Source organism: Danio rerio, chromosome 12, assembly GCF_052040795.2.
Source record: "Danio rerio strain M-AB ecotype USA chromosome 12, GRCz13ab, whole genome shotgun sequence".
Classification (NCBI taxonomy): domain Eukaryota; kingdom Metazoa; phylum Chordata; class Actinopteri; order Cypriniformes; family Danionidae; genus Danio; species Danio rerio.
The window spans coordinates 12,807,106-12,832,525 of NC_141032.1; the positions used below are offsets into that span (position 1 = coordinate 12,807,106).

At 36.8% G+C, this 25,420-nt stretch overlaps 1 long non-coding RNA gene across 4 annotated transcripts; it reads right to left on the minus strand.

Annotated features, from left to right (window-relative positions):
• Nucleotides 1–328: 328 nt before the first annotated feature.
• LOC147841312 (uncharacterized) lies at nucleotides 329–2,049 on the minus strand. 4 transcript variants are annotated; one of them, XR_015503939.1, is made up of 5 exons: nucleotides 1,900–1,927; nucleotides 1,116–1,170; nucleotides 966–1,042; nucleotides 762–811; nucleotides 329–461 (listed from the first exon to the last, which is right to left on the minus strand). It is a non-coding gene; the product is annotated as an uncharacterized LOC147841312 (long non-coding RNA). The 4 variants fall into 4 exon arrangements; XR_015503941.1 differs by having other exon boundaries at nucleotides 1,154–1,170; nucleotides 1,900–1,925; XR_015503940.1 differs by lacking the exon at nucleotides 1,116–1,170 and having other exon boundaries at nucleotides 1,900–2,049.
• Between the last annotated feature and the right edge of the window lie 23,371 nt (nucleotides 2,050–25,420).

The following is a 25,420-nucleotide window of genomic DNA, read 5'->3' on the forward strand; positions in this document are numbered from 1 at the left end:
ACAATTGCATGTGTAAACTTTAAAGTGTAAAAATGCCACACAAATGAATATAATCAAACTTTTTATTATATATTTCACAACATTTAATACATACAGTACACATACAGTATCTAATTATAAGCAAACAGTATAAAATAAAGTTTAGATTTATATATATATATATATATATATATATATATATATATATATATATATATATATATATATATATATATATATATATATATATATATATATATAAATAATTAAACTAAAGGGTAAACAAACAAGAAAAGTAAACAAGAAATCATTAAAATGTAAATAAATATATAAATAAATATATAAATTAAAATTCAAACACTGGGCAGTGAAGCTCTGGACTGGAGAATACAGCAGACCGGGGAGCGCAGCTGAAGACCAGTCGTAGTTGTTGGTATGGAGAAAGCAGTCAGAGGAAGAAACAAATTCAACAGATAATCCAGCTTCAGAGATCCACAGCAGACACAAGTCAAAATAGGCAGTGAACAAGAGAGGACAGATCAGAGCTTGACACAACAGCACTACACAGGAAATGACTATGACTAGCAAGTTATTGAAGTTTCAGACATTTATTGTAATTTCATTACATATAAAATCTCCAGAGTAATTATGTAGCCTATACTTTATTTTATTGTTTTCATAATATATCATGTACCAAAATTACATACAATTAAATAAATTTAGAGTTACAGGGAAAACAGGTTTAAGTTAACAGAAGTCAGAGTTAGTCTCCGAATACTTACTTAAATTATGAGTAGAGAAAGAACAGGCCCTGTAGTTGTGGCGTTGCTCGCTGTAAATGGAATGTTAAACTTAGTGTCATTTCAATAACAGCTGTACAAAATAATAAAGTAATTTTTTATAAGCATGATCTATTTTCCACATTATGGACATGCTGTTTTAGGTAACATAACTACATTTAATAGTAAATAGAGTATACTTCTTACCTCATCCAATTCTTCTTTCCATAGATCAGGAATTACAGCAACACTGATCTGAGGTGAATTCAACAGCTGAAAACATTCTGAAAGACAAGTTACACGAGTAATTTGAAAACAACAGTGAGTGGTTAAACAATAGAGTTTTATGCAACTTACACATAATTAAAATCCAGAAATTATCAATAGAAGATTACCTCCATGTGAAAATAGCCTGCTGAGCAAATAAAAGAGTGGGTTTAAGATAAAACATCAAAAGACCAATCAAAATAGAAATTTAGACTAGCTTACCTTTTAATTACTATCTATATTAATTAGGCATATGAACATTAATTTATATACTTTAACTTATAGGGATAGCTCACCCAAAACTGACAATTCTGCCATTTTAGCCTCATCCTTTATTTGTTGCAAACTTATTTAGCTTTTTTTTCTGCTAAACAATAAAGAAGATATATTAAATAAAGCTGGAAAACTGTAACTATTTAATTCCATAGTGTTTTCCTACTATGAAAGCAAATGCTTACAGTCTTTAGTGTTCAACAGAATAAAGAAACTTAAAGGTTTGGAATCACTTATTATTTACAGGGCAAATAATTCGTGAGTACATATCATTTTTGAGTGAACTGTTCCTTTAACGGGACGCAATCTACACAGAGATGTTTTGTTTTTAAAAGTTATTTTGTGTGTTTTGTAAAAAGTGGGTCGGCTCGTGTGATGAAGTATCATACTAACTGATCACGACGGATATGGAAAAAACTGAACTTCAAAAACATTATTGTCCATTTGATTAAAGACAAGGCGTAGGTAAATAATCAGGAAATGTTTTATCGAGAGATTTAACATGTGATGTTGGAAAAGATTGTTGTCGAAATCGTAGGTTTGTTTGAATATTCACGATTTACGTATCTTATTTAGCAAGAAGAAATAAAGCAATACTCACGTCTCCTCGGTCGTTGATGAATGAGACGGCTTGTTGAAATTTAAACTGATTCAGCTGTGACCAGTACATGTTGTACAGTGGTCGTCCACGCCACCTAAGCACAACCTAAAGCATGCGACCCTCATGATGTTTAAATGGCAACCTTATGACATCGTTGTGACAACCTTTAGCAACAACGTAGAATCCTCAACCTTTTTGCAATGTTGATACAACGTTGTAGGAAGGTCGCTACGTTGAGGCAACGTTGTGTGTTTGTTGGGTCCTCGTTAACGGATCATGATGCTTAGTTAGGTCCCCTGTCAATCACCTCAACAAATCATCTACATTTCTTTTATATTTGCATAAGGTTACCTACCTTATTGGAGAAGCAGCTGCAGGATAATCGCGAGTCTTTTGTGCAGAGAAATCTCCTCCTTTGGGTTATTATGCATTCAGAAGTTGATGTCCAAATATATCTCGATATAAGTTCTCATTGTTGTTGCAGATACATAACACGTAAAACACGGTTTTAATATGTTCCAGTTGTCTTGATATTTAGTCACTCAAACATGTTGCAACTTTTCCGAAGCCTCTCTAACATTACTGAAGGGTTGGTCTCGCGTGTCCGCCATGTTTGATGTTTGTTTACGCATTTCATCCGCATTTGTAGTTCTATATTAGCAGTTAGAGTATGGACGCTTCTTCGATTTTTCTCTGGAAATAGTATTTATGTGTGCAACTTTGACATACTCTTTTCAACCAACCTCCTTTTTTATAACTCATCCATTTAGTTTATATTAAGTCATGGTAAATCTGCATATCAAGGGCGCAGCTATACTTGAGTGACAGCTCGGTCTCACTCGTCGCATTCATTTTACCTCAGCAGCTGATTCCTTCTGATTAGCTGGTGAACTTGGCATATACGTCATATTTCTGTTTTGTTTTATGTGGCTTTACACAGTCACCTGCCTTTTGGAATTATTTTTCTACAATTAGCATGCACTTGTGCTCACAAACCATTCAAGTTGCATCCATTTGCCAGGTGAGTGAAATTAAATGCTTATACCATCTTCATAAATGTATTTGTTTTATTTAGGATAACTTATTATTTATAATTTTCTTTAGACCTGTAATGCACTCCTTAATCTGACAGATTGATTAGCTGGCTATCCCTACTGGAAAAAATAAATAAATAAAAGCTTAAACCGGCCTAGGAAGGTTGGCTGGTTTTAGAGGAGTTTTGGCCATTTCCAGGCTGGTTTTCAGCCATTTCCTGCCTGGTCTTAGCTGGTCAGGCTGGGAGATGACCAGCTAAAACCAGCTTGGCTAGTCAAGCTGGTTTTAGTTGGCTTTAGCTGGTCATTTTCCAGCCTGACCAGACAGCTAATAAATACTGTATATCTATTAAAATGAGACGTTGACTTGCTTATGTTCTCTCTTGACTGAATTGTGTGTTCATCTATTCAAAACTAGAATGTTTCTGCACCCAGTGCAGATAGCTGAGCTGCTGCAGCAGACTCAAGTATCATGGAGGTAGGAAGAAAGCAATAAGAGAGACACACTCTGATACATATGTTGACAGTTTAATACTGTGTATAGAAAACTGATATAGAAACCAGCTAGGTGGTTGCAAGTGGGGGACTAGTTCACCACAGATGTCCGGTCAGAGACAATAAGATGCAATCAATCCATAATTTTTATTTTATTTTTATTTTTTTATTCTTTCCACAAAGTTTCCAACAAGTACTGAGCATGCAAGTGCTAACAATCACTTTGGGGTATCCATGTGGGTTGGTGTGTGTTTGGTCTACAACAAATTAGAATAAAAAAAATTAAGGAATCAGAAAAACTTATACAAATAAAGATACTAAAACACTTCCATGTACAATCATCATGAGCATGAGATCACTGCCTGATAAAAGCTCATGGGAGCCTTTTTACACTGTGGCTCTAACTAATGATAAATGAACCTTTATGATAGGAGTAACCTGTGAATGTGTACCACACACCTTTACACACAAATGCAGATGCAGCACTAGCAACACTTCAGCATTCTTTAATGCAAAAATAACTATATCATGAAGGTTTCAAAAATGTACAAATCTGCTTGTACACACACACACACACACAGACAGACAGACACACACACACACACACACACACACACACACACACGCACACACACACACACACACACGCACACACACACGCACACACACACACACACACACGCACACACACACACACACACACACACACACACACACACACACACACACACACACATTTTTTTTTTTTTGCTCTGTTTTTTTGCTTTATATTCTATTACTTTTTGTGCTACTCTTATTACTTAACTGACCTTCACTAAGCCCTGCCCTCATTAGTAGGCATGGGCTAGTATAAGATTCTGACAGTATAATAAAAATATCACAGCTTCAAGGTAGCACAGTATTGTGATTACTACTCTGAAATATATATGTTTTAAATGTCTGGGTAAAAAACAAAAAAAAAATCCCCCTTTGAAAACTATATATTATATATTGTTAAAAGATATTTTAGAAAAAAAAATATTTTGGAGCAGTAAAAATGTCAGGCTAAATAATAACAAATAAATTATTGAATGCTGTCTTCATTAGTTTAAAAAAACACAGATTTCTGTACAATTTAAAATGGCATCTTTGGACATCATTATTGCTGGAAAAATTGCTGTCCTAAAAAAACAAAAACAAAAAAAATAATATTTATTTTTTTACACATACCTAATCAACGGTATTACAGAAAATCTTGGCGGTTTCAAAACCTTGACTTTTCCAAACCGCGGTATACCTTGAAAATTATTTATTATTATGTTATTGTCCCATGCCTACTCCTTAGTTACTGTTGCTACGCCTGTCAAGATTTCATGCCTGGCACATCTATTACAATTTGTATGCGCTGGTGTCAGACATTCCCAGGGATATAATTAATAATTTTTGGCGAACAAGTGAGATATCTGAGAAAGCCAGACAGAAAAGGACGACAGTATGCATTACAGTGGTATATTCACGACTTAATATGCAACCGCCTCATATGCTGACCATTCAACAGCTTAGTTCATGCACAGCAGGAGAGGTGAAATTTAAAAATAATCCAATAATAACAAATTAAACCATGACTTCTCTCTTTTTTTTTTTTTGCCAAAAAACCTGATAAACTATTGTTGTGCAATGAAATATAGTGTTAATAACCGATAAGGAAACAGCCAGCAGTGCTTCTACATAACTCATTCATAGAAAGAACAGCCAGAAAGGGGACATTGATGGATTTGTGCCAAATATTAGCCTCGTTGACTTATAACAATTTACAGTAGCTATAATTGTCAGTATGTTTGTGTGCTTTTTATACAGTTTCTATTCTAATTTGCAGTTAAATGGAAAAAAATATAATAAATTTAAATGCACATCAAAGTATAAATAGCAGAAGCGAATAAATAGATTTTCACAACCAGCAAATATTAATCAGACACCAAATATAAAAGCAGACACTAACTCAGTATAACATCATCACCAAGACTAAATGTCTAAAAGATGGACAAAAACAAAAGTGAATTGTTGCTTTGACATGGGCATGAGGGTTTTAAATTACTGAAAAACAGCTGCGGGCGAAGAAGATTGATCGCAAGTGCTCAGATCACATCTCGGTTTTGTTCTGTTGATATGTAAATTCAAATATTCGTAGCTTGAAACAGATGGAAATATAACTGCTATTAGTATGACTATAAATGCGAGGGCTTAAACGGAGCAGTGCTCTTAATATTGAGCAAAAAATAAATCAAGAAAACAACACCTAGGAAACATAACCTGCTTTGTATTTTTGTAGCAACCAAAGTTTAGACCTTTTTAGGATGGGAGATGTGTGAGTTATTGCCGTCTATCACTGAATGTGTCAAGAATAACAAAAACAAAACCAACTTAACTCTACTGTTTTAGCGCCCCTCACACAGCTTAATCCACACTGGCATTTCTCCCCTAGGGTTTAAGGTTTTGGAAAAGGAATAAAACTCCACCACCCCGTCCAAACTTTTAGGATACTGGGTATCAGATTTACACAATCCATATGCACAACGCTTTGGCTTGTCTCGAAAGCTTGACATGCCTCCTGTGTGTAGCTACTGTTACTAAGCCACGATTAGTGTGTGGCAGTTTTCGGGTGCGGCTTAGCAAAGGGGCAATTTTATTAATGTGTATTTCAATGTTGAGAGCAGTCAGTTAGAAAACATTTTTCTGCAAACTTTAAATGTTATACTGTGTTTTTTTTTACTAGGATGTTGCTGGAATCTGTGCAGCCAGTGACTGCTCTGCCAATACCAGTGCTGTGAGAAAGGATGCTATGGTAGGCCTAGCAGAGACCAGGAGGAGTGTCGTACAGGTAGGGAAAACAAAACAGTTACATACTATACTTTGGGTTGTAATTAACTCTAAAGTAGAGGTGAGCACATGGTAATAATGGTAATTATGTCTACATAGTAAAATTTGAACTTAACTGTACATTAGGTCATAATTATTCATATTTATTCATTAGGTCACCTATAATTTTTTCATAAGCACATATTTATTTAAAACAAGAATGAGGCAAAATCTAGCATAAGCAGTGATCCAAAAAATAATGGCACTCGCAAACCGCAGAGACCAGCAAGAAGCATGGACACAATGACAGACAGGCGAAAGTGAGGAACAAGTATAATCACACACAGCCATACAAACATATTACAATTGCATTTACAGAGTTAAAATGGATGAGAAGATGTACAATCAGACAGACAATGTCAACACAGAAACAACTAGAAGCCAACATATAGACAGTGGCTATAAAGAACAACACTGCAGAGAATGGCATAGTTATCTGTGAATAAAGCATGCTGAAGTATTGCTACAGGAAATTACTTTTCTCAACTCGGGATGTCTGCTGTACTGTGCATTTAACACGTGACCATATTCATCAATGTAGAAATATTATAAATAGTAACCTATTCATGAAAACCTAGAAATGTTGCTTGGACCTCATAAAAATAGGCTGTATGTCATCGTATTCATATATAAATCATTTTTGATCAATTTTGAAATGTGTTGCATGTACACAACATATTTGTATATCTTGTAAATTCATACGTAAATTATCCATTGATACGTGTGGAACTTCTGTGATTTGAGATCACAGTTTGTGTTAAGCGCACACAGAAGCTAACTTCAATTAGGCTATATTATAGCTCCAAGCTTCAAGCGTGGCAAAGTTGCTTGAGTCTTTTGTGACCCACGACATTTGAATCAAATTTGATATCAAATTAATCGAAAGCCACGATGCTTTACAAAACAAATAACTTTATATATCAAAAACATATATTTTACACAACTACGAACACACATTTTTTAACACATTTGTGATAACTATTTTATCAGTGATAGAGCATGGGGAGATTCCTGAGTTTGCAATAACTGAAATACAAACACAACAACAGCACTGGTCTGCAAAAGTGTTTCTCTAGCGTGTATCTGCTCAGCAAGCGGCACGGCCACATGCCAAAGCGGGTTGATTTTTAGCATTGATAACGCGATGTACTAAAAGTAAACATTCTAAGCACACTGATGTGTTTGTACACTTCATGGAACAGTCTATGCTGATCGCCAGGCCCGGATTGGCCAATCAGGAGGACCGGGAGAGTTCCTGGTGGGCAGGTCTGTATTTTGGCCGCGAGGACCGGTGTTTTTAGCTTCTTGCACTCTCACACTTTTTTTTCCATTTATTTATTTATTTATTTGACCATAGCCTCACTCTTTTTATTCATTATTTGGCCGCAGTTCCACTCATTTATTGTCTCGCATCCCCATGAGCAAAATGCAGCCTGAAGGTTAATGATGATGTAACTATCATTCAGGCCTCACAAGCGTAACAGCGCCATTGTGGTCCAGTGGTCAGCACATTGCGTTACCATGTCGTCGATCCGTGATCGATCCTCACCTGAGTAATTTTTTTTCTTCATTTTTATTGTTAAGACATATAAAACTGTAAGGTTGTTGAACATTTGAAGATCTAAAGCAGCTGTTTTCTTAAAAAAAGACGTGATAGTGTAATTAGAAACTGAATTGGAAATGAACTTATTTTAATATAGTCAGTCGTGAACTGAGGTGGGCCGGTCTAATGCTTGAAACTCCAGGGCTGAAGAGGAGTCCCACTCCGGCCCTCCTGATCACATCCATGTAATCATTCCAGTCATTATCATTCGTTACAAAGTACACACACACACACACACACACACACACACACACACACACACACACACACACACACACACACACACACACACATATATATATATATATATTCTTTCATCATTCAGTATTCCTCCACATACCACTAGAAGGAAGCACACATACCACAGTTTGAGAACCACTGTATTAAAGCATATGTTTGTTTGTTGTAAACATTCTTAATAATGACAAAAAAATACCAATTTGTGCTTCTCCTGACTTCCCCCATGTTTAGAGTATGGTCCAGAAAAATCTCAGTTTTATTTTCTATCTAGCCCTTCCCTTAGTCCTACGTCGTCAAGCAAGCTAAATAGGACACCTCTAGTCCTTCATGTGAACACGCAGAATAAGGGGTAGAGGTAATGGGAAGGGCCACTGTAAGGTGGAGAATATGGATTAGGGCTCATTCACTTGTCATTTCATTATTCATTTATTGTTTATGTACAGGCTCAATTTATCAAAATGGTAAACATTCACACAGATCTGCCTAAAAAAAACTACTACAAAAGCTAGGTTTCAGGCTAGAAACTGGCAGAAATATATTGACTTGTTTTGGTCATACTCAAGTCATCCTTTGAGTATATTACATTTAATGTATGTTGGTTTATGTTGCATTTCTGGCACTTTGAGCTTGTTATTGACATTATCAAAGTCAAAATGTTGTATTTTTTTCTTTAGAGATATACTATAATCAAGGAAAGAAAGATTACCTCCACTTTAATAAACTGTTTCTGGCTTTTCTGCACATTTAAGACAACCATGTCTGCACAAACTAAAATGGCATCTTCAGAGACACTCCAGGTTATATTTCCTTTGTCTGATGATGGGTTAAAATTGCGCCTGGCACATGGATGCTGAAAAGCATGTTGTTGTTGTTTTTTTTTCTGCCTTTTTTTGTTGTTGTTCCCCAACTGATGAATAGAAAAGCCACTTTTCCTCAGTATGGAGGAGGAGAACAATGAACTGGCCCTCCAAAATTTCATCAACAAATGTGTAAGACTGCAGAAACCCATTTCTGTTGAATTTTCAGTCAGGAATTAAGACCTTTTCAATAAATGGGATGGAAAAAAGGGATTAAAAGTAAACTCTTATACAGTAATGATAATGTCAAAAATGTATTATTTGTAATCTGTACAAAACAAATCTTGTTTATTATTAACATTTCTGATTAAGTTTTTAGTTATAATGATAAATCTAAGTACATTTTTTTGTTGTTATTCAAATATCTTAATTTTTGTTAATGATGCACAGTAACAGTATTGTAGACTATTATTTAAGGAGGATAATGCACAATCAGTGCTCAACATATATGAGCACACTCCTCACAATCTATATTTTATATTAACATTTTGAACCCTCTACCGTATGGTGTTGCCATATGGTAACATGATATTTATGTTCATTTCCCTGCCACTGTTCCTTTAAGACCAACATTCTAATTTTTTTTGTTAAGACTTTTGTTTAGCTAATGATGTGCTTTGGTTAAGTCGCATGACATGCTGTGTTTTTCTGTGGAGCAGTTTCTGACAGACTGGCGTTTATTGTGAGTAATTGCTGAATGCAAGTAAAAACGTCAATAAAAACAAAGGATCAAATTATGTCAGATCCACAAAAAATTCTGAAACATCATATTCACAACTCAAAAAAGTATTTATCAAATTAGTTTTTTTTGTAAATTGATCAAACGTATGTGTTGCTAAATGGCAACAATGTCCAATAGTGGAATGTGCAATATTGCCATAGTTTAGCTAGCTAGTCAAGGTCAGCTGTGATCTTTTAAGTTGTAACAAAAACAACATTGATGCTTGTAGTATAATGTTGATTAGTCATGGCATTTGAATTATGAAGAAAATCTAATTTGAATGGCAATACTTTTAATTAGGGGCAACGCAGTGGTGCAGTAGGTAATACTGTTGCCTCACAGCAAGAAGGTTGCTGGTTCGAGCCTCGGCTGGGTCAGTTGGCGTTTCTGTGTGGAGTTTGCATGTTCTCCCTGCGTTCGCGTGGGTTTCCTTCGGGTGCTCAGGTTTCCCCTACAGTCCAAAGACATGCGGTACAGGTGAATTGGGTAGGCTAAATTGTCCGTAGTGTATGAGCGTGTATGGATGTTTCCCAGGGATGGATTGTGGCTAGAAGGGAATCCGCAGCGTAGAACATATGCTGGATAAGTTGGCGGTTCATTCATCTTGTGGCGACCCCAGATTAATAAAGAGACTAAGCCAAAAAGAAAACAAATGAATGAACTTTTAATTAGATATAAATACAGGGAACAGTGTATTAGTGAGAACCACTATGTTCTATGGTAAGAAGAAAAGGACAAAACTGGCTCTTTCTAAAGATGCTCTGCGACTAAAATATTATTTTAATGAATTGATCTCTTTAATAAATCTGTTTTTGTTTAAATGCACCAACATATATTGCTTATATTCATTGAGAAATGAATAAAAACATCCATTTTCAAAATGGGATGCATGTTTTAACACAAAAAACATATCATATCCTACTTTGGATGACTAAAAGAATGATACTGAGAGCTATTATAAATGTCAAATTTTCATTAAATAGCAGCTGAAATTTCTGTTTGTTCTTCATATAAATGGTAAAACACACATTATGTAGAATTATTAAATTATTTATTTGATAATGGCCTCCATTTCATTTTTGTTTGAACCAAGAATCAAAAGATAACAATCTGCATATCAAAGAAAAGCAGCTGCGAGCATTTTGAATGGCTCCTATTTATTTTTACATAATTTTGGATACTTTATATGCGTTTTCAGGGAGGTGAATCTAAAATTAATACTATATTTTAAATCTGGATGTATGGATGAAAACTGTAAACTTTCTTTAGCCTTGAGCATGCGGTTTGCAGCTATTTCTGTATTAATAATCTAGTGTACTATCCTATTCCATTGCATTTCTTTGTTGTTCTTTGGAAGAATTTGAATCTTCAGTCTGAGGTCCAAAGCAATTCAGGTGGGCGTCACTAATGGTTGAGTCTTTCTGTTTGTCATTGTGTGTGAAAATGATTTCGTATGTTGCATTTTTAATAAGAGTTGTGTTTGTGCACTTGATGGCTCTCTGCACTCGGCTCTGCGTGCGTCTGCTTCTCTGAGTATTTAGATCAAAACCTATTCAAGCAACCAACCTCAATCCACAGAACTTCCTCTGGGTTTAAAAGAGGAATCTTGTCCCCTGCTGGGCTGGCTCTAAATATGATCTAACAGTTAACCTGATCTGTCATACAGCTCAAGAGGATGGATATATCTGAGGATGTATTTTCTTTCTGAAGTACTGTAGCGATTTTATAATTCTCTTTTAGTCTGTATTTGCTGTAAATTGACAGATATGCCAATGCGAATATCTCTGGTTTTCTCACCATAATCACCATCACTCATACTTTACATTGGGGAGTTGAACAGACTTGAAAAAGGATTTTATTAAAAGGAAATATACCCAAGAGTGAACATGCTGTCAACATTTACTCATCCAGATTTTTTGTAATTTGTGAAACTAACTGTCTTTAGTTGAAGGTGCAGTAGGTGATTGTGGTGCTGGTTGAAAGTCTCTTCATAGTAATTATTAAAGTAAATGATCTAAATGTATTTATATGTATTTTCATATTCTGGCAATAGCATAAGACTAGAAAAATGTTCATCCAATTAAAATTTGCCAAGTCGATAATTCACATAATTCAGATAAGTTGCACAAACTGTCAACGAATGTGGATTTGTACAGCTGTGCACCTCTGTTCATTAGATTAGATTAGATTAATCTGTATTGTCATTACACATGTACAAGTACAATGCAACGAAATGTAGTTTAGGTCTAACCAGCAGTGCAAAAGCTGCAAGTGCAGGATACAGGTTTAAGTTTTAAAGTGCAGTTATAGATAAACTATGGTCATATTTAGAGATGGAAGTACTATCAACATTAAATACAGGTTGTATTAGCTATAAACAGAGATTTACAAAGAGTAAAGATTGCTATTAATAATCAGAAGTGTGCAGATAGATAAACAAGATTACAAATGTATATGTACAGTGGGTGTGTACATAATTACAAATGTCCTTGTGCAGAGATTATGTACAGTCCAAACAAGTAAATCAGTGCTGTGTACTGCAATGCATATGTGCAAATCTCAAATGTGCAAATGTTAAACAGTTCAGTGATTGTGAGGAGTATAAGTTAGAGGAGAATGGGGGTGTATTGGGGGGCAAAAGAGTCAGTGAGGGGCAGAGTTCAAGAGGGAGACAGCTCTGGGGAAATAGATATTTCTCAGTCTTCTGGTTTTTGTCCGGGGGAGCCTGAAGTGTCTGCCGGAAGGCAGGAGTGAAAACAGTTTGTGAGCAGGGTGAGAGGTGTCCATAAGAATACTGCGTGCTCGGAGCAGACAGTGTTTCTTCTGGATGCCCTCTATGGCTGGCAGCGTGGTCCTTGTGATGCGTTGGACAGTTTTCGTTATCCCGCTGCAGTGCCTTATGCTCAGCAATAGAGCAGCTTCCATATCAGACTGTGACACAGTTGGTCAGGATGCTCTCTATTGTGCAGCGGTAGAAGTTCACCAAGACGGCTGATGAAAGTTGGTTCTTCTTAAGTTGCCTTAAGAAGAATAGCAGACAGATCAACTGTATGTGCGTTCATGTGCACAAACAAATGTGACAGCTGTAAAAAAAAATCTGAATCAATATTGGAGTTACATTTGCATGCTGGAGGAAGGATGACACCATAGCCCCTTTCACAAATACAAACTTTTCAAGAAAATTACCAGCAATTACCGCCATAACTTCACATTATATGTGGACATTTTGGGATTCTCGGAAGCTATTAAAACAAAAATGTAAAACAGGAAATACGTTAGGGTTATTGTTATTTCTTACATCCCTCAAAATGGTTTATATGTTTTCATTAAAGTTGTTCACAATACTTATCCATGCACAGAGGTTGTAATGTAATCAAATGTTTACAAATACAAGCGCTGCTGACAAATACAAAGTCGCTAGTTCAAGCCTTGGCTGGGTCAGTTGGCATTTCTGTGTGGAGTTTGCATGTTCTTTTCTAGCTTGTGTGGGATTCCCTATAGTGTATGTGTGTGAATGAGTGTGTATGGATGTTACCCAGTGATGGGTTGCAGCTGGAAGGACATCTGCTGAGTAAAACATATGCTACATTAGTTGGTGTTTCATTTCGCTGTGGCGAACCCTGATGAGTAAAGGGACTAAGCCAAAAAGAAAATAAATGAATGAGTATAGTCCTTACCTAGCACAATTCAAGCTGCAGTTGAAATGCTGGTTAACAGTACATTAAGTGTGTCACCATTAACCCTTTTGGACTGTTGGGGATGTTTTCCTCCTCTCTGGGGTGATTTTGAGTTTTAATTTTTGCCATAACTTTTCTGTTCCCCTTCGGTTGGGGAACTCCAAATAAATGGATTTGATCTAGAAAATCCACGTATGGGAGGATTCGGTTCGCTTGTTTGAAAGAGTATTGAACAGGCCAATGAATTGGCAGCGTAAGCTTGCTCAGGTGTGCTTCATTGCCAATTATCCCAGCATATAAGCACGCCTGGAGCGAGCAAACACCATCCTTTACGCTTCAGAGATCCTAAATAAAACAAGTATAAAATATTATAGGACCTACTGTGAAAATTTCTTCTGTTAAACATTATTTGGGAAATGTTCATATATATATATATATATATATATATATATATATATATATATATATATATATATATATATATATATATATATATATATATATATATATGTATATATATGTATATATGTATATATATATATATGTATATATATATGTATATGCTCAAACCCCGAACCATCTTGCTGCACAATCTGTATGGCAGTGGAGAAAGGGTAGCTGGCTGAGCTGTTAAAGCACTATCTCCAAAGTGGGATCTCCAAGGCTCTCTTTATATCAAACAGAAAAAAAAAAACACAATAATTAAACTCAAAACAAGCCCCTTATATCAAAGGTGAAATGCTACAAGTTTATATTAAAACAGAGCTATTATGCAGGATTTTCTCACTAGATGAAATGTTTGCTAGAACTGGTAGATCCAAGGCTCTCTTCTCTTTTTTTGCAATACAAGAGAATCCCCAGTGATGCATCTGTCCAAACCTCAAAAAGTTTATCTTTGGTGTGCGTGTATAAAATACCTGTCTTGAGCAATCTAAAAATAAGTAAACAAAAACAGCACTTAAATCCATGCCATAGAAACAGTACACTGGATTTATTAAAGGGATATTTTACACAAAAATGAAAAAAAAAAGATATATATATATAGATATATATATAGGTGAAGCACCCATACACTCAGTCACACTCATACACTACGGCCTATTTAGTTTATTAATTTTACCTATACTGCATGTTTAGACTGTGAGGGACATGCAAACTCCACACAGCAATGCCAACTGACCCAGCTCCAGCACATGATGGACGCCTCTGCTGCTAAATGAGTGTATGGGTGTTTCATCGATTTTTGGGTGTATTCATCATTTACTCACCCTCAAGTTGTTGATTAATTTTCTTATTTCGGGTCACCACAAATGATAACTGGATGGACAAAGAAAATCATCCTCCATATACCAAATGATGTTTGCTCCCACCTTAAAACAAAAATTTTAAATTGTTAATTTGCATATGTATTCCGGACCAAATAAGAACAAAAATCATGTACTTACCCAGTTTAGCACCGGAGAATAGATAACTGGAAGGCTGCAAGTGGTCATCTCCAGGGGTACCTTAAACAGATAGAGAGAGAAATAAAATATGAAAATGTGAATTTTTAGTTGCTTATTGCTTAAGTGTGTATCTGTGCATTTTTACATCATGTAAATATTACAAAATACAAAGCTGTTTTTTTCTCACCTATCTCAGAAAGATTATCAAAGAGGTCTAAAGCTTGCTCTGTCCAGAGCAACTTACAATGAACAAACAAACAAAAAAATAATAAACCACAAATGAACATGAGCTGACTGACAACATTTATTAGTTCAGTGGTCACAGCATTACTAAAATCTCACCTGAATTGAAACCTGTGCAAGGACAATGTATGTTTAAGGGCTTTGTAATATTATTTATTTGCACATATTACTACTATTATTATACAACGCTAACAGATGTTACAATTCTTATATGAATATATATTACTTTTAAAGGGCACCTATGGTAAAAAAATCTACTTTTCAAGCTGTTTGGACAGATCTGTGTGTTGGTATAGTGTATAGACCGTCATACTGGGGTGATATGAACACACCCAGTCCTTTTTTTTCAATTTAACTACAAAAAAAGGGTCGGCCAATTGGAGCTGTTTTCAACTCGATCGCACCATTACGTAGGTGTGCGATCCCCCCGCCCACCGAATTGATTGACAGCTGCGCGCATTAACATGTTCCGGTAGTCGCTTGTATATGTCAACAAGACCAGGCAGACAGTCGCAAAGCAACCGGGAATAAAAGGTCTGTTCTGTTCGCTAGGATCAGCAATCATCATCAAATGTGATTAAAAATAAGATTCACATGTTTAAAGTGTTTTAAAACAGAGTATGGGTGTAATTAATGACAGCGTTTTACTTCAGCTTTACTTCATCAGCACAGCCGCGTGTCAGAACAATTATAAAAGAAGACACTTCAATCCCGGTTTGTGGAAGTTAAATCAGGTTTATTTTGTACATTAGCATAACAGATATCCACACAGTACTTGAGGTTAGCCTTAACTAAGCTAAGCGCGCTCTGTCTGCCTGCCTGCCTGCCTGTGTGTGTGTCATCTGCGGTGTGTGTGTGTGTGTGTGTGTGTGTACGCGCGTTAACTTTGTAACGATATTGTGTGTGACTCATCAATGCAACTTCACAATACTGATTAGTAAAGGTTAGTTCTTACTGTAGTATCTCACAAACGCTACGTGAGACCTTCTTCCTTTAAGTCTGTCTGTTGTCTGACGCAGCTGAGGGAGGAGGCATGTAGAAACAGTGGGTGGGAAAGAATCGTCTTAAAGGCGCAAAACCACCCCCTGCTGGAAATCAGTATAAAACAGCATCTTGTAAAAGGTATAATGAAAAATCTGATGGGTATTTTAATCTGAAACTTTATATACACATTCTAGAGACGCAAAAGACTTCTATTAAATCTGAAAAAAGGGGTAACCTAGGTGCCCTTTATGGCTTATATTTAACTGCTTTATGACATGTATACCTGATTAAACATTTCTTTTAGCATCTAACATTATCAGAGTGTGGTTTCATCCCTGTAGGTTAGTATAAGATGTAGGAAAAAATCAATTTTCAGGGCCTTTAATATAGTACACACAAACAGTAATAACAACATTTAACTTTCAATAGTTAATATCCAAGTACCTTGTAATAGATAATGAATCCTCTTCTGAGAAAAGATGATATAGCAAGCTTTTCTTGTCCAGGTTCAAGGTTGACTTCTTCTTGACTAAGTTACAGGCTGCAGAAAGAGACGTTGTTATCCATTCAGCGCCCTCTAGCGGAGAATTATAACCGATAATATAAGGCTCCGATTCCAAACTTGTTGGGAAAAAACAGCAGCTTCCTGAATAAAATGTAGCATATTTATGTGTCTATATTAGCATTTAGATGTTACAGTATAGTTTCCTAGCGAAAGGACAGTGTTTTTTAAGACAAAAGCCTAACGTTACCTTAACCAAGACTGCACGCGACTCGGTTTGATGTCTCCGCGGGGTCCTAAAGGTAAAAATATATAGATCATATATATCATCATAAATAGATATATAGATCAGCTATGAAGCGCGAGCGCTTGTATCATCAATAATTAAAAGTCCAGGTGAAACGGATATAAAAAAACACAACATGGAGAGGCAATTTGATAAAAAAAAAACATTAACTTACTGTGTTAGAGCTTACATAAACTTTAGAGCGCAAAACCATCATCACGTACGCAAATTAATACAGCTGTCCTACATCAGTTCAATCAGTTGACTGTTAAAATTCAAAAATTTTTAACCCAACTGCTTGAGTTATTAAATAAATAACCCAATAAAGGTTTAAAATAACCTAACAAAGCACCAAATATTTTTAACTCAACCATTGGGTTAAATAAATAACCCAACGTTTTTTAGAGTGTAGGAATAACAAAATGGAGGCAGTCACCCTCCACACTGAAAGTTTTGTCCCTGTCATCTCTGCTTTGGGTTGGTAGATGAAAGGTTTGCAGGCTGCAGTCTTGCATCCCATTTTAGATCTAAGACAGTTTAACTGGAGTCTGAAGACTTACAAGTTGAAACTAATCACTGTTAAGGCTATATCTTCTTAAACAGCCCATGGACTTCTTTGTTATGATAGAACACAAAGATGCAAAACCCCATATATTCATCCTGCGTGTTCACAAAAGTAATGGACACTTCTTTTGTGTCACCCAGACTACAGGGCATGAGAGTCTAGACTACATAGATTACTGGCTAAAATTAGCTCCGTCTGAGAGCATGGTAGGTCTGCATCGAGATGCTCTCCTAACCCCCATAAAGGTGCTGGGGTTAAGACTAAATGCAAAGAAAAGGGTCCTTTTCCAAACTCAAGAGAGCCACTTGCCAATAATGACGGCTCGACTTTTCCCATGAACCCATTAAGTCGATCCTGGTAGCCACTAGGCCAGGTCTAAAGCAGTTCCAGAGTCTTCTGGGTCTGATGGCAGCAGCATCTATAATGATCCCATTTATACAAGACACATGCAGTGTTGCCTCAGGACCAAGGTATTTTTCAGAAGGGAAACTCTTTTTGCATGATCAGGGTGTTTTGTAAGTGACTGTGAGCCCTAGACATGTGCAAGAAGCCCTGATTCCAAGGTTGAGTGCTGAATGTTCCTTGTCAAGGGAAAACAAACCAGTGAAAAACACCATGTGGGATAGACCTTAGTGGATACTGTTGTTGTCGCGCACGTACTGAAGAGCGGTGTTGTCGCACGCGTTCTGATCAGCTGGGTTGTCGCGCACGTACTGTAAAGCGGGGGAGGTGGGGGGGATGGACTGAGCGCGCATACTCAAGAGCTGTGTTGTTGTGCGCCTACTGAAGGGCGGGACGGAGGGTGTGTCGCATCGCGGGGGCACTTTTGATAATTTCGGAAGGGCACTTTATATCCAAGACTAAAAGGGGCATGTGCACTGCACAGGTTGAGCCCTATGTGTGAGTTCTAGAGAGGGTCTACCAGGAAGGGGTACATCTGATAGCAGTTTCCCTGAAATGGCAGACTCAAGTATGGTTCTTAGACATGGAGTCTCTCCAAGACAGTCCTCCTATCTTCCAGTCAGGAGGGACCTTTTGTCTCTGGTAGGGGGTGCAATTTTGTGCCATTGGCCAGATCTGCAGAAGCTATAGTGTGGGCTCTGAGGGGCGATAGTGGCTATCTAATGAACTAGATCCCAACCATACTTCAGTCTAGGGCTCCCACCATGAGGAAACATATATGGTCCACTGGCCACTAAGTTCAGTGCTGGAGTTCACTGCTAGGTTGATCCCCTTTACTATGAAGGTGTACATGGAGGCATTATCAGCCTTCTACTAATAGGGCATCTTTAGAGAAGAGCCTGCTAGTATGTTGTTTCCTTCTCTTTTAAGAGGTTTGGAGATCTTCGGGCCTTGTCAGTTTCTTCTTTTTTGCTCTGTTTGCAGATGTCCTCCTAAAGAAGATCTGTGAAACAGTTGGGATTGGTGTACCATGCACACCTTTGTCAAGTTTCCTGGTTCCTGGGCTAAAGCCCACCTGGAATACTATAAAATAAGTTTTAATTAATTATTTATTTTAATTCCACATAACATTTAAATAAAGTACACATTGCAAGTGATAAATAAGTCATGTGTATTTATATAGTGCATTTATCATGTATGGCCATACGCTTCACAATCATGAGGGTGGGGTCTCCCAACACCACCAATATTGTGCAGCATCCACATGAATGATGTGACGGCAGCCACACGACAACAGTGCCAGTGTGCTCGCCACACACCAGCTATAGGTGAAGTGGAAAACCGTGATTGAGCCAATTTGTTCTGGGGATGATTCTGTGAGCAATGAGTGATGAGTAAGGGCTGATGGAGAGAATTTGGCCAGGACACCATCTTTACAAGAAATGCCATGGTATTTTTAATGACCGCAGAGGGTCGAGACCTCGTTTTAACATCTCATCTGAAAGACAGAACTTACTGACAGTATAGTGTCCCCTTCACTTTACTGGGGCATTGGGACTCACAGAACGCAGGTTAAGTGCCCCCTGCTTGCCTCACTAACACCACTTCCAACAGCAACCTAGTTTCCCTATGGGCTGCTGTGTGATATGGCTGTGGCAGTATGCTACTGTAGAAGTATGCTATATAAATACATCTTAACAAATACTACTGATTACTATTTTTGAACATTAATGTTTACTCACAGTACTCGTTCAATGGCTTTCATCTGTCAAGATCCTGTTTGTGTTTTAGATTGTTCATTAGAGAAGTTATGCACTAATTACAAGGTCTAGAACAGCATTATGAATCTGTCCTGAAATGCACTGGTACCCATTAATGGGCTCTTTGAATTTGTGCCGAGCAAAATTAGTGGGGACCTGTAGCTTTTGTTATACAGTAATGAATATGTGCTGTACAGAGAAAGACAGTTTCCCCTCTGCAGGAGCTTTACTCTCAACCACTGCAGCAGCCTCTGCCAAGAAAGCATAAGAGAGCGGGTGAGAGAGGTAGACAGAAGAGAGAGAGAGAGTGATATTAATTCAGCCATCACTCTTGTCTTCCTGGGTCTCATCAATTAGCAGCCCTCTGAAGCTTGGCAGAGTGAACAGAGCTGCTTTCTGCCTTGTGTCTTTAATCAGAACCTTGATATACAACTCACCCTAGCAACACATCAGACACATATAATTAAAATTATAGATGCACAAACGCACTTATGTATGTAATCATATGCACATACACAAAAGAACATAACATTAACCTTGACCTGCATGACAACGTTTTTTGATAATGTAGGGAATTAAACTGTTCACATGAAAATTCAGTTTTACTACTTTACTCCCCCTTATATCATGGCAAACAGTTAAGCTATGCTCCAGATTTTCTAAAATGACATGGTTTCTTTTTAAAGAAATGGGGTAAAAAAGTGTGATTTGAAAAAAATCTATAATTCTGCATGACAACATTAAACAAAATGGAGACAAAATAATGTGACAATACTTGAAACTGATATTGTTTGTGAATAAAAACGGCCTGCAAAAATTTGAATAAATGATGTTAAAGTGTTTTGATTTTCTTTTTTTTTTTATTATTATTGTTTAAAGAACAAAGTACAGCACAATGCAAATACAAAAAGAGTCAGGGGTGTACAACACACACACAGCACAGACACACACAAAAATAAGATAAACATAGTATAAGTGTGAGTATGCATACTAAAAAGGGTAAGGACCTTGTGGTGTGATAACATGATCTTGAAAGTTTCAAGTAAAAAAAAAAAAAAAAAAACAGGTTCAATGGCTTTTTTTATTAGTGCTTTGTTTTATGTTGTTCGTATAATGTTCTAATTCCTCTATTACAGCAGGAAAAAATGTTTTTTTTTTGTATTAAGTTTGCATCTTTGAATATGGAACTTTGTAAATAGTATTCTTTTATTCATATTCTTTTCGGCTTAGTCCCCTTATTGTTCTGGGGTCGCCACAGCGGAATGAACTGCCAACTTATCCAGCATATGTTTTACGCAGTGGATGCCCTTTCAGCTGCAACCCATCACTGGGAAACATCCATATACACTCATTCACACACATACACTATAGACAATTTAGCCTACCCAATTTACCTATAGCGCATGTTTTTGAACTGTGGAGGAAACCGGAGAACCCGGTTGGGGAGAACACCGACACCAACATGGGGAGAACATGCAAACTCCACACAGAAACACCAACTGACCCAGCCAAGGCTTGAACCAGCGACCTTCTTGCTGTGAGGCAAACGTGCTACCCACTGCGCTACCATGCAGCCTATAAATATTATCAAAAGATTAATAAAAGCTTCTTTTTCTTTTTTTTTTTTACAGTTACAAAATCTAAAAATAACATGTTGGTATTCTAAATGGACATTTGGCAATAATTAGTCATTTATGAATTTGGAGATTATATATTCTCTTCACATCCTATTTTCTTTGAAAATTTACAATTCCAAAAAATGTGTGCGCACCTCACAAGAGAGTCTGAAAGTCACAAGCTGGATTGAGCGATTGTTTACAAGTGTGGAGTTCCATAAAGATTTTTTTGTTTTGTGTTTACCTTCGAATAAAAGTTGTTGCATGTCCACTGGCTCCCGCCTCAGAGTAACATAACCTACTGCCAGCTAGAGTTTTGGAAGTACTATTGCAGAGCAACACAAAGAGAACACAGAAGTATAAATACACGGCTACAAGCAAGACATGCACTGTTGGTCACGTGGATCACTTGACACAGATGTATAATTTATGCCTCATCCTGCCAGTTTAAAAAAGTTTTTATATAATTTAAATAGTATAATTTCATTCCAAATTGCCCCTTCATCAAATGAGATTGGGTGGTGAAATCTCGCTTTGAACTTTTAAACCATACCAGTCCCAAATATGTAACACTTTAAATTCAGGTATGTTCATCAAGCCTGATCTCACGAGAAAATCTAAGTGTTTTACATTTTGCCAGTTTAGTGGCTAATTCGTATGAATTTGTACGAGTTTAGTCGTACGTAATTGTACGATTTAAAAAAGGAGGCGTGGCACCTAACCCCACCCCTAAACCTAACCATCATTGGGGGATGAGCAAATCATACTAAATTGTACGAATTAGATCGTACGAATTCATACGAATTAGCCACTAAATGAAAAAGTTACGAATTGCTGTGAGATTGTGTTGGTTCATCCAACAAGTGACTGTGATCAATATGGTGCTATAATATACATATGTATAATTATGTTATATGTTTGGATGCATTAATTAAAAAAAAAAATGAAGGCAAAATTATAAACCCTCCTGTGAAAATATTATTCATGTCAAATTTTGCAGAAGTACAGTTTCAAAAGTTCACACTTGAATATTGCTTGATGCCATTTACAGGTTGTCCCAGAAGAGAACCCTGAGCTCGGAGATAATTGAGCCCAGGGTACCCACTTGGTCAGTTAGCATTTAAGGGAGTTCAAGATTGCGGTCTCGAGAGCTTCCCCTAGTAAAATAGGACAAGGAGGAGATGAGGTTTATTTATTGTAGGCTTGGCTTAATCTAACTGGATTATTGCTGATTAGCAGGGCCAGACGGAATCTGCGGACGTTTTTTGCTATTTCTGCGGAGAATTGTGGTAAAAATCTGCAGATTTTTGCGGAATTATTTTGGGAGTATCCAGCGGAGTATCATTACTCAAACCTTAATATATTAAATAAAAAGTGAAAAATTCCTGAATAAAAACTGAATAAATTTATATTTACACATTTACTCTAGTTAATAAACAGAAATAATTATGGGCTAGAAATCTGCGGAATTCTGCGCGCGCTGATTCCGTGTGGGCCTACTGATGAGGGACAAAAGACCAGCTGTAATCAGTCTTCTAATGTAATGTAATTTGTGTATTTAAAAAGTGGATTTACCGTGTATAGATATACACCCAAAGCACTTTACACTCATGAGGGAGTCTCTCCACACCACCACCAGTGTGCAGCACTCACTTGGATGATGCGATAGCAGCCACAGGACAGCGACGCCAGTGCGCTCAAGACCCACCACCTATAGGTGGAGTGGAGAGACTGTGATAGTCAACGGAGTGGATGGGTACATGTAATAATCATTTAACATGAACAATCACATCATGTGGTCTTCTCGAAATTAGTTTGTAAAACTTAACAGAGAGAACATTTTCAACACTATTTTAAGCATAGAATTTGTCAACTTAAGGTGTCATTTGAAAGGCTTAAGTAAATTAGTTTATTTAGGCAATTTAGGTTAATTATTGTTGGAAAATCATTTGACAATAGTGGATTGAAAAAAAAGGACTAATAATTTTGACCTTAATTATCTAAGATAATGATAAAAACTGATTTATTAAAAAAAGACTTTCTCCAGAAGATGTATAACAGTAAATATTGTGAACATTTTTGTTTCTTCTTTTTGCCAAAAATGGCTTGGGATATATTAGGAAAATAATTAAAATTGTACAGGAGAGCTGAGAAATTCACCTCTATATATGAAATTCAAGAGATCAAAACTTTCTTTTTCTCTTTGAACAATCGTGAGTCAACCAATGGCTACTTTTTTCCTAGAACTTTTGAAAATGTTCATTATTTTTTGCTACTCCATATTATGGTACTTGTGGTTTTCTAGTTCAAAATTACAGGTTAACTTGACTTCTGACTTGCTGCTCTTTTAGTCTGAAATAATTACTAACAATTTCTGAGGGATTATTCTTGGTTTTTAGTGAATGTGAGAATATTTTGAGAAGAAAATCCCTAAACAACATAGCTTCTTTGTTCTTTCCAATTTACCTCCATATTAAAAACGTTTTTATTGATTCACTGTGTTAAAGAAATCCAGCTGATGAGTTCATTGTCACATGGGTGAACAAATGCTAAATTTAAAACCATGCAGTCAGCTAATGCAGATGTACCCATTAGTTGCCTTGAGGGTACAGACAGTGTGTAGTAAATCTGAAGTCTTTTCTTTTGTTATTTTCTTTTTGCTCCACTAACAGGATCTCCTATAATCTCAGAACATGTCCTGAGTAATAGACCCATCCACTCCCACTCTTCTTCAAAGCACCAAACAAATTTGCAAGTTCTCTCTTGCAGTTAAACACACTGATATGCCACAGCTATTTCAGAGTCATTTTGAAGCGCGTTTAATATTCTTCCCTGCGTTCCCATCCGGTGAAACTTGGCAGGAAAGTCTATGGATGATCGAACAACCACATTGCATAATTCTTAATTTAATTAAGGTGTTGAGGGGATGAAAAAGAGACTATGTTTATGTGTGTGTGAGAGAGTGTGCATGTCAAGGTAAAAAAAAAAATACTGCAGCACAGTGAATAACAAGCTGCAGAAAATAGACTGTACTACACTTGAACGACAGTATTTTGCTGCATCATTTATAAAGGTCTGACAAGCTGTATGATTAGAAAAGCAGCCTGAAATAAAAAGAACTAGAAAAAAAGTGTTAAGAAGCTTTTAGTGAGCTCGAGCGTAAGAAGCCACAGACTACAGGCAGTGTTCACTATAAATGTATTAACATGTCCATGTCAGATTTATCAAGTTAATGTTCATGTCTATCAGCAATTATGTCAAATTTATTTGACAGGGCATTATCTTTGTGCTTGCGTATTCAAGTGGTAGAAATATGATCTTTCTTTCTTTCTTTCTTTCTTTCTTTCTTTCTTTCTTTCTTTCTTTCTTCCTTTCTTTCTTTCTTTCTTTCTTTCTTTCTTTCTTTCTTTCTTCTAGAGCAGGGATTCTCAACCGGTGGGCTGCAAGATAACTTAAGATGAACTCTCAATATTACTCTATAATTTTATTATTTTATTAAAATATGCTATATTAAAATGATCAAAGTAATGCACTTTCTCCTGTTCTCTGAATGATTACTTCAAACTCTGTTCAGAAACAGCCTCATGATGGTGTCTGCAACTAGTACACGTAATTCTGCTCATTCACAAAGTGAAGTTTATTCATAAACTAATTTCGAGAGGAGCACGTGATTATGATTGAACACGGCTGGTTCTGCATTAGCATGCTTGATCCACCAATCAGACCATTCCTAACCACTATAAAGAGCCAGGGTTTTCTCACTACAGTTATCTTCGATTTGAAGAATCCCCCCTTCCACCCCTACCTTTTCACCTTTCCCTCCATAGGGCAGCACGGTGGCTCAGTGACTAGCACTCACAGCAAGAACGTCACCGGTTCTAGTTCCTTAACAGGCCGGTGGTCGTTTCTGTGTGTAGTTTGCATGTTCTTCCCGTGCTTGCGTGGGTTTTCCCCGGGTTCTCCGGTTTCCTCCCACATTCCAAAAACATGTACAACAAGTTAATCGTTAAATCTAAATTTCAATACAGGTAATCTCATAATGCAGCATATCTTTTAATAGACTTCAATCTTAATCTTTAGCTATTATAAAAAGGGGAGTTGTCGAGATCTACCTGAGCTCGAGGCTCCCCTCTCTTCCTCCAAACGGGAGGGAGCCCAGGGCTCAAGAACCTTCGAGCTCAGGGCTCTCTCCCGGG